The sequence below is a fragment of the Culex quinquefasciatus genome, chromosome 3 (assembly GCF_015732765.1).
Source record: "Culex quinquefasciatus strain JHB chromosome 3, VPISU_Cqui_1.0_pri_paternal, whole genome shotgun sequence".
NCBI lineage: Eukaryota > Metazoa > Arthropoda > Insecta > Diptera > Culicidae > Culex > Culex quinquefasciatus.
In genome coordinates this window covers 54,972,047-54,982,967 of record NC_051863.1, presented here as the reverse complement: position 1 = coordinate 54,982,967, position 10,921 = coordinate 54,972,047, and the positions used below count along the sequence as shown (strand labels likewise).

General features: G+C 40.2%; 1 protein-coding gene across 2 annotated transcripts in view; it reads left to right on the top strand.

Annotated features, from left to right (window-relative positions):
* The first annotated feature begins 252 nt into the window (after window positions 1-252).
* LOC6049808 (extracellular serine/threonine protein CG31145) overlaps window positions 253-10,921 on the top strand; it is an 82,481-nt gene continuing 71,812 nt past the window's right edge. The window contains exons 1-2 of one of the 2 annotated variants that reach the window (XM_038261768.1): window positions 253-582; window positions 635-1,003. The gene's annotated coding sequence lies outside the window, so the exon portion shown is untranslated. Of the gene's footprint in view, window positions 1,004-10,921 lie in introns of both variants that reach the window. The other variant, XM_038261769.1, reaches the window with a different exon arrangement.

The following is a 10,921-nucleotide window of genomic DNA, read 5'->3' as shown; positions in this document are numbered from 1 at the left end:
ACCTTCTCTCGCTGAACCAGTTTGAGGGAGAGCGAACTCGTTCGCTCACGGAGAGCGCGTGTTTTCAACCAAAACAACAAACACAAACACGTCGCGCGGCCGCGAAATGTCATCGTCGCATCTTCAGAGCGTTAGCGCGATGAAACGCGCGATAGTGTGAGTTCTTTTTTTTTGTAAGTGGGTTTGTGTTGGTGTGACAGTGGGTTGCATGAGAGAGCGGAGCGCGAGCTTCTTCTTTTTTTGACAGTCAATTATTAGTTTCAATAATACCAGACTCAGTCGGTGGTGATCGGAAAACAACACAACGCGCAGTTTTTGGTGCGACAAGTGACTGGCCTCTTGTTTTGCCTTTTGTTATGGAAGTGTGTGTGTTTTCGTGTGGTCAGCGGGAAAGTTTGTATGCGTGATAGGAAGTAATTTTTGCTTGATTAAAAGTGAGGTAGACCGCCGCTTTGGTTAGTACGTGATTACACCCAATCGCGGCGATTATTTTCGGTTTTCTTTGGCAATTGTCTGGCTGTCAAGTGTGTGGTGAGAGTGACAGCTAGCGCAAAGAGAGAGCAAGTGGAAACAAGAGCGGAGGTGTGTGTGTTGTGCTACTCTGCGTTTGATCTAGAAAATAATAGAGGTGAAGTGTGTTTTCGTTTTCATCTAGTGCACAATTACGGATCGGATTTCGCTTTGCGGTTGAGGTTTCGCGAGTGAATCGCTAGTGTTTCGAGCGATTGTGATACTTTGACATTTCGCCTTGCCAAATTCGGTGGTGGTTCGAAAGTTGTGAAGCAATAGCGGGTTTTTGGGTAAAAGTTTCACCAAACATCGTCGTCGTCGTCGGTGGAGAGCAGATTCGGCAGGGTTTATTGATTTTTGTGTCATTCTCTTTGGTGGAAACCTGTTTCTCCGGTGGAACATCGCGTCTTCACTACTGCATCGGAATGTTACCGCCAGCGAGGGTTGCTGAATAAAAGTGGATCCCCGCAGCAGCAGTCGGAGGAATCGCCAGGTAAAGAGACTGGTTGAACGGCCCTGAAGGCTCACATTACTCGGTGGAGGTGGATTTCCAAATTGCGACCAATCTCGGCGCGATGGAGAAACTTCCCGGGGTCCATTTTCGTGATTGATTTTCTATTAGCTGCAACATCCATGACCTGTGTGAGAACCGTCGCGCAGCTAATTGGCAATACAGCGAGGGCGACCGGCTGACGAGTCGTGCATCCAGCTAATCAGCTGATTTCCGTCAACCCCGTTCCAACCCAATTACTTTTCGAGCAAAAGTTTGTCTTGCCCAATCGGAAGCAGGCCACGGAGAGTTCGCAGAACTGGTTGGGTCGCCTTGAAAGCAGCAACAGTACACGCCCGATGGTTTGACAGGGACAGTTGACTCCAAGATTGCTTCAGTGTTGTAGTGTTGTTTAAAGTGACAGTTATTCAAACTCCAACTTGAACATAGTCAAATCATCGGCTTCCAACTGTCTAATCGGCGAAGCGTGTGCCAATCGAACGCAGGGATTGCAGCATCAAGGCCTTGGCCCATCTCTCTTCCCCGAAGGAACCAACCCCCCGACCAGTGGGATGGCGGGGTTAGTCACGTTGTCGCGGGGCTAGATGGCACTACTGTGCTAAATTGTTGGCAGCCGCTTGCATGGGTTCGAGCGTTTAACCTCAAACGCCTATTGTTGTTGCCGATTATCTTGGCAGTTTAATCGCAAAGTGGGATGACGTGCGCGCCGGCGATGACGTTTCGTGACGGGGAAGGAGGGCGGGAAGGGGGGATATCTGTTTTCTCAACCGAGTGAATTTCATTTCACTGAGTTTTGAATGAAAGAGATGAAATCAAGGGAATGTTGATCATGTTTTGGGAATAGGTTTTTTGTTAAATGAAACAGTATTAATTAGAGGAACTACATAATATAGAACTCTCAAAAATACAGTTATTTGACAAACGTTCTGCTGTTCTGATCAATGAGTAATGATCACTAACTCATTACTGAACAAATCAGTCAATTCTTGAGCGAACAAGATTTCAAACCAGCTTTTGCTTCCCTCGCCTTACTGAGGAAAGGCTGTAAAATCACTTGAAAAATGAACTTCCTAATTTTACCTAGACTTCCTAGACCCGCTTTCACGTATACATATCAACTCTGAATCAAAAACTGAACAAATGGCTGTGTATGCACCGAAAAACATTTTGAGGAAACTCCGTAAAATTGTAAAAATTTGGGATTTTGTAACCCTTTCAATAGTTATGAGCACTTAAGTGTTATTTATACACTATTTTGAGGCCGGATCTCTGATATTTTGATGAAAACTCAAATTAACGAAATTGTAATTATGTTATTTTTTGTTTTTCTTGCTTCTTATTGAAATCAGAGCCTTTAACTTGCAATATTTTGTTCAAAAATAATGGCTTTGAATTATCAAAATTAATCTTTACACGCGCTCTTGGTTCTGTTATAGATTGAGCTTATCACCAAGATTTTAGATAATTCATGGATGATAATGCCTTGCAGCAAAAGTAAACAATACCGAACAAAGCTCATTAGATTACCTCGGTACATTGTTATCGTATTGCTTATTGAATACAGGCTGAAACTGATAAATTACTGTGATATATAAGTGGCTTTGTAGGCATGTCTATTGAAATATTTGAGTTTTTGGTTTTATCATGTTCAAATCTTAATTAATTTAAAAATGATTATGCGTTTATGAAAACATTTATACAGGATTTCATATCGATCATCCACAAAACTTTGCATAATTGTTATTCCGAGCTTGAACTGACAAGACATGGCTGTCTTCAACATCGATGGATAATTCAGCTCAACTGATTTGATTTGATTGGACATGCAAATTATATCTCTGGAGTAATCTGGTTCAAAAACATTATTTTTACTTTTCTGCATATCTCCAATACATTGGCTTTATGCAAACAATGAAAAACAACTTCTCAATTTGAATAAATTTAATTTTCATCGAAAAAACAACAGTATATCCACGAAAACAACAACCACCCACTCCTGGTTGTCACGTCACCCAGTCGGACATGACGTGGCATCGCCAGGTCAGTGCAAATCCCGCATTCTTGAAACGCTGCCACTTGGCCACATTCTCCTCTCGTTCAGATGCGTGAGAATCCTAAACTCTGCCTTACTCAGCTGTCTGTTCACAAACCAAATCTTGCGTCACGCATTAATAATTCAGAGCAGAACCTTGAACTGTTCTACCCTGCACAGATCGCCACCTCTTTATTCGTGATGATCAGCCCAGTTTAAAGTCACCGTTTGTAAACAAACAACCAATCTGTCGTGTGTAAATGCGTCAAAAACAAACCAAGCTCCAAATCATGTTTCACCAGCCAGCAAATCAATTCACGACGGCCTCCCCTGATTGATTAGCTTTCGTGCTAACCCGCGGGTGAAATATTTAGATGCCCGATCGTTGACTGTGTAAATGATCTCGGGTTTTATTTTCCGGGACTTGACTGTTTGGCATTTGGCTTGGAAACACATGTGGGCATTCGATTTTGGGGAATTTTGCACTATTTCGCGCCAAACGAACTTTCCCTCCGCCGCCTTAGATCGTTTTTCGAGCGTAACAGGCAGATATATTTCAATATTCATGAACGCTTAAAAATAACCGAGATTGACGATCCATATTCATGGCTTTTGGCAGCATCAAGTCAATAAGGTGCTAACATACTCAAACTATTTCCCCAATCTAGGATGTATTTAGAAAGTTAAATTTAAGCTAAAAAAAAATTAACGTATACAAGCGTAATTTGCCTCAGTTTCTGTTGTAAAACACATTTTGACCGAAAAAAAAGTGTATCATTTACAGCGATAGAAGAATCATTATCAAAAGAAAATCTTTGAACGTTTATCAAGAGAAAAAATCGGGAGGGAACATGGCTCTCCTCTCTCACGCACGGGAAATCGGTAAAAGAGATTTAAAAAAAATCATCATCTTGATTATTCGGCTGAACAGCTTTTTCGCCACTACAATTGCAAGTGTGCTGGACAATGTGTGTAAACAAGGCGAAATAAATAATTTTAAGTGGTTTGTAATGTCAATTTTAAACATATACATAAACATTGATTTTATTTTGGCTAACTCTACCAGCTCCTATCATTACCTTTTGTTTATCTAGTTTTCTCACGTTTTTACAGTTATTTTTTTCAATTTAATGCTTGTTTGGTACACTACACAAATTACTGCATATTTGTTTTCACACAATATAGAGGAAATGTTAGTAAGAAATACAGCCCAAGTTGACCCCTGATAAAATGACATTTTTTTAACATTGGCAAAGTCCCATAAAACAAATAAAACTTCCAAACATTTCCGATTTTCTTATATTTTAAGAGTTCTTCTAACCAATGCATTTTTGCGAGTTTTTAGATCCAAGCCCGCCTAGAGGCGGGGTTGGGTTGTAGAGGGTTAAAATAATGCTATTCATCAACATTTTATTAATTATAGTTAACTAACTTTTTAAGCTTGTCAAAAGAAAATGTGACAATGTTTTTTTAGAAGTCCAAGAAATAACTACAACTTTGTAGAAGATACCAAATCGATAAAAAAATTGATCCCAAGATACTGATTTTTGAATATTGTTGTTATTAACAGCTGCAAAAATTGTAGTAAGTTGTCTTTTGAATTCAACATTTTATAACTGAAAATTGTTTTTTTTTTTTATATATTAATGTTAATTTAAGTTAATAAAAAGACATCTTCTAACCCATAGTGTGTGATTGTGCAAAATCTGGTTTAGGAGATATAGATTTATTAGATTTATTAGATAGATTAGATCAGTGTTGGAATTCGAGCGAGAAGAAGGAAAGCATTTCTCACTCGCGAGCGAGGAAGAGAACTTGTATTACTTTTCTCTTCTCGCTCGCGCTCGCATTTTCGTTCGCGTTCTCGCTCTCGCCGCGAGCGCCTCGTGCTAGCCGTTCGTCCAAAGCTAGCAATTTGTTTCTTTGGTTTCTGAATACGAACCAGGCGATGGTATAGAGGTGTAACTTCAATCGTTGTGTTGTTTTTTTTTTTTCGTTTCTGACACGTTCAACTTCTCGCGAACGGGCAATTCTGGCTCGCGAGAAAGCCCGTTCGCGAACGGAGGAGAGCACGGGAAATCGGTGAGTTTCTCTCGGCAGCTCGAGACTCGCGGCGAGAACTCGAGAGAGAGAAATTTTTCTCGCGAGAGCGCGATAAATAACAACACTGGATTAGATTTAAAAATCACTTCAACCTTCTTTAGAAAAAGCTCACTTAATCCGCCTTTGTGCTTGATGCCTTCCTCACTCCTTACCAAGAATTGGTAATAAGATTTAAATTTCATCATTTTTTCAGATCCGGAATAACAAAGTACATAAATATCAGTTCAGTGGCCGTAACTCGAGACAGGATTGCCAGATCATCAATATTTTGGACTCGTTGGAAAGGTCTTTCGATACCCTATCCAACGATAGGTCAGATGATTGATCCGGACATAGTTTTCATACAGATAAGTGAGATCCGGCTTGAAAAACCCGATTTTATATCACCAAAGGTGAAATAGAGCATTTCTTACAAAATTATGAAACTCCGAAAAATATATTGGTGCAATTATTTTTTCAGAAACAAAATGATACCACCCAGTAAGAATTTGACGTAAACCTTCAAATCTTTCAAGACTAAACCTCGAATGCATTTTTTTTTTTTTCAGAAGTACATTATGGGTCGCAAGATAATTATATATAATTTAGAAAAACTCATTGGATTGACATTATTAGAAAAAAATAAAGGGTAATCAGTCTTTAATCAGCCTATGATTAACTTAAAAAATATGTATCTATATTGCACTTTGACGATATATAATGAGAAGCCCGAAAGAACACTTTCACGCGCAGCGTAAAACGCGCAAGCGTAAATGTGCTGGCGTTTATGCTTCGACTTGACGATCTTTCGAGCGAGAACGAGCCGGGACTTCGAATTTGATGTTCAGTATATGATTTTGTATAAGACCAAAAATTTAATGGGAAAAAATAGGGTAAAAATAAGCCGAAAAACATGTAATATGGCTATATCTCTGGAAATACATTTTTGGAAAAGCTTAAAATTTTGGGCCCAAGCAGTTTTTTTTTTCTTTTTTTATTCATAACTTATTTTTATTAGGTCATTTTAGGTACTGCGACCAATTTAAAACCGAGGATCGGTTTAAAAACAAATATATAATAATAACAAAAATAACTCCTTATAATCCGTACTTAGAGATCATATAACTGACGAGCGTTACTTGGTCCAAGCGGGTCTTGAACCTGCCGATGTACTCTGAGAAAATGCCCCACAACTCAGCCGAACTGTAGAGCACCTCCCCGGCTTCCTCCTCCATGGCTACACCGCATCGGGAGCCACCTTGGCTGCTTCGTGCGGGTCGAGGGCGATACTTCGCTTTTCCGTCCGGAACTGCGCCCGGCAGCGGAGGGAACTCCGCCGGCGTGAACGCCGGAACTGCTGGACTCTGCTTCTCCGCCCTCCTTGCCGACGGTTTCGGTTCCGACGCCTGCTGGCGCCTCCGGATGAAGTCCACACGCTTGGGGCAGCTGCGGTCCGTGGCTTCGTGGGCTCCAGAGCAGTTGGCACACCGCTTCGGCTCTGCTTCTTGGACTTTGCACTCGTCCGTCTTGTGGGGACCCCCACAGTTGTTGCACCTCCCCTCGAGGTGGCAGTTCCTAGTCCCATGACCCAGCTGCAAGCAGTTCGGCCGCTTGTTCCGGTAGGCCTCCCACCGGATGTGAAATGCTTGCAGGAGCTTAATTTCACTCAGCTTCTTGAGGTTGGTGTACCCCTTGGGCAACGTAATAATGTACGGGGTTTCCGTCGATGAGGCGAACTCTCCTTTTCTCTTGATGGCATGCACCTTCACAGCATCCAGGTTGTGCAACTCCTTGAGTTTCTTCTTGACGAATTCAGGTGAAGCCGGTGGAAATCCCCTGATGACGACACGGAGTTGCCGCACGCTTCGTTTCTCGTGGGTATAGAACTCCACTTTGTTCGCAATCAAGTGGACCCTCGCGGTTTCAAAACGCTCCTCGGAGATACACAGCAATTTGATCCCAAACGGGGTCAGCTTGTAACTTGGCTTGGTTGTGCACGACAACATTACACTCCTCAGCTTGCCGAAGCTCATATTCTTTACCACCAGAGGAGGTGGTTTCTTGGCCACTGGAACCGGTGGGACGCTTCCTCTCCCGGCTGGGTTACCTTTGTTATTGTTGTTGTTGTTGTTCTCCACTAGCGGGCTGAACTTGTTGTTGTTGAGGAGCTGTTCCTCGTTGCCATTTCCGATGTCGGCTCCGTCGTCACTTGTGTTCTTCCGCTTCGGCGTTCCGACAACGGGAAGAAACTCGTCGTCGGAGGAATCTTCCACCTCCATCCACAGGCACTTTTTGCGCAGCAACAACAGAGGAAAAACGCGTCCACCACGTTGAGCTGTCAAACAGGTTCTGGCCCAAGCAGTTTATGGCGCATGTTTTCGAATGGCTTTTTGTTTGAAACTGAATTCTTTTAATTTGGAGCGGCCGTGGCTGACTGGTTACGGTGTTCGCTTTGTTAGCGAATGGTTCTGGGTTCGATGCCCATCTGCTCCCAACGAGAAAGTTAAGAACACATCTGGAGTTTTTTTTTTAAAAAAGGTCCAATAAACCAAATTTTCAGTTTTTGCTTTTTGGGTGCTTTTCAATACCCCTGACTCAAGGCGGTTTCAAAAACACCCAAAAAGCAAAAACTGAAAATTTGGTTTATTGGACCTTTTCAAAAAAAACTCCAGACATGAATTTGAAATGATGAATATGAACGAAAAATCAAAGTCGCTCGAGGCGGGGTTCGATCCCCCGTCCTTTGGATTGGTAAGCAAAAATGCTAACCACTAGGCCATGACGACTTGGTGATCGTGGACTGGAATTAGGAATACTGTTACAGAGAGCGAGTTGTGGCGCTTTAACCACGGCAAATAGTGTCCAGGGCATTCGTGGAAATACAATGTCCCATCACAGAGGGTCTCGGAGTACCAAACCTTCTTAGCATGGTGCTCCCAACGAATACAACCAAATCTCGGAGCGTATGGTGGTGTGTCCCCACGCTTCTTCCTCCCCTGTCGATTGTGTTGTTGTTCGAACACTCAGTGCTCCAACTCAACCCAATTACGAGTCATCTCTGCGATACGGCTTTACGCAGTAGGCCTGGCCGCTTTAACGCTTGTGATGTTTCAATGCATTCCAATGCAATGGCGCACTACAAATGTTAATAAATAACAAGAAGAGTGCTAGGCGTCAACTAACCTAAGGCACTCTTCAGGATCCCTTCGAAAGATTGGCTGCGCTAGGGTCTGATTAGATTAGATTAGAAACTGATTTTTTTTAATTTGATAGTGTTATCTGTAAAACTGTCCAAAAAATACCTCTAAAAATGGCTTTGACCACATTTACTGGTCGAAAATTGTGAATCGAAAAATAAAATGTTCGTCTCCGACCCCACGGCTACAAATCTGAATTATAAAAATTGCTGGTTTTACGAGTGATTTTCCAATGAAGGAAGACACAAATTTTTAAGAGCGGATGCAGACATCGCACAAGTATTTCAGAAAAAGTGCTCTCGAAAATCAGGCTTTGAGTTCCGGGTTTAAGGCATAAAATCAATCGATAGAGTGCATCAAAACCTTCAAATTAGTAATAGGATTTTTTTTTCTGGGACGATTCCCCGCCGTGCACGATTTTTTTAAGATTTCTGAAAAAAACGTTTTTCCAAAAGCAAACCTTAAACCTTTCTTTTGTAAGAAAGGCAAAAAGAACATAATTATCACTTTAGTGGTCATGACTTGTGACAGGGTTGCCAGATCGTCAATATTTTGGACTCGTTTGAAAGGTCTATCGCTTACCTATCAAACGATATATAACATGATGATATTTGGTGCAATTTCCTGCCATTTATTCAACTTCCGAAAATATGCGAAAACACATTTTTGTACATAACTTTTGAACTGTTTATCGAAACTTCAAACAATTCGATAGCACCGTATGGGACCCTAAACCAAGTCAAATGGACTGGTTGGTCAAAATCGGTTCAGTCAGTGCTGAGAAATCACACGAATACTCACAGACATTTGTTCAGTTTTCGATTCCGAGTCGATGTGTCGACATATCAACCCGAGCAGGGGTAAATAACACGGGAATACCAAATTTTGGTATTACTTGAGCAAATAACAGCGACCAAAATGTGCCCTTGGTTGCCCACTAATAGATGGTAAAATACCATGAAATCATACCAAAATCTTGTATGTGTAAGGGCACAACAATACCAAACCATGTTATTCCAAGGGTAAAATAATACCTCAAAATAAAACCATTTCAATACCAAGTTGAGGTCTTCTGATTTTGAACATTGCCTGAATACCAAAACTTGGTATTGCCATGGTTTTATTTTTAGGTATTCCTGCGCCCTTGAAAAGCATATTTTGGTATTTCTGTGGTCTTTCACATACATGATTTTGGTATGATTTCATGGTATTTTACCATCTATTACTGGGCAACCAAGAGCACATTATGGTCGCTGGTATTTGAACAAGTAATACCAAAATTTGGTATTTTCATACCATTTTTAGTGCAGCAGTTGCAGTTAGTGAAAAACGGAATGATCCATATGCAACAGCCAAATCTACTCACCTGATGATTCCATGTTGTTCTTAGTGATATTCTTCACCACACCGAATGCATTTGTCATTGATGAACGGCCTGTGCATGAAGTTCTTGAAGATTCTGAAAAATAACGAGATTTAAAAATAAGTGTTATTAAAATAAAACTGGATTGAAATTCACCAAAATTCAATAATCTTTCGATTGACTCGTTTTTCAAAGTATTTGGTTTTTTTTTTAAGTCATTTTATCGCAAAATTTATTACCTTGTCCAAATTGGTAAAAAAAATCCCATAGTTTTAGAGAAAATTGATGAAACCTTTCAATACCAAAATAATACCAAAATGTGCCATCCTGACTTAGAAAATTTTCCACAATTTCAAGTCATTTCTTTAGGGGGTATATCAAAAATGTTCAAAATCAAGTTCGAAATTTCCGGTTTTCAATGAAAGCATTCGCTTTGAGACATCATTTTAGTGCAAAATTAATTATTTTGTCAAAATTGGTCAAAATTTTCCCATAGTTTCAGAGGAATTTGATAAAACACTTTAATACCAAAATAATACCAAAATGTGCCATCCTGACTTAGAAAATTTTCCACAATTTCAAGTCATTTGTTTAGGGGGTATATCAAAAATGTTTAAAATCAAGTTTGAAATTTCCGGTTTTCAATTAAAGCATTTGCTTTGAGACATAATTTTAGCGCAAAATTAATTATTTTGTCAAAATTGGTCAAAATTTTCCCATAGTTTCAGAGGAATTTGATAAAACACTGTAATACCAAAAGAATACCAATATGTGGTGTTCGACCATTGACCAATTCTGCAATTTTGCAATATCAAAACAATACCTTAAATTGGTATGATACCACATTTTGCTCTTGCATAATCCTCAAGACAAATTTTAAAGGGTCCAGGAATACCAAAATTTGGTATTGATACCAGAGAAAGGTATTATTACGCATTTCCCTTGTTATTTACCCATGCTCGGGAAGGTCAAGGTGGGGTTTCGAGCTTTTAATAAAAAGTTCATTTTTAGAGCAAGATTATAGCCTTACCTCAGTGAGAAAATCCTATGATTTTTTTTTAAATCTGCGAAAACTTTCTTCAATATTTTCTGTTTTCTGAATTTTAAAATCGGGCAAACGAAACAGCCTCACAAAGAATTCAAATCGAACATTTAAATACATATGGTGTTCAAATGAAAAGAATTTTTTTCAAAAGTTTATTTTTTTTAGCATTGGGATACGGTTT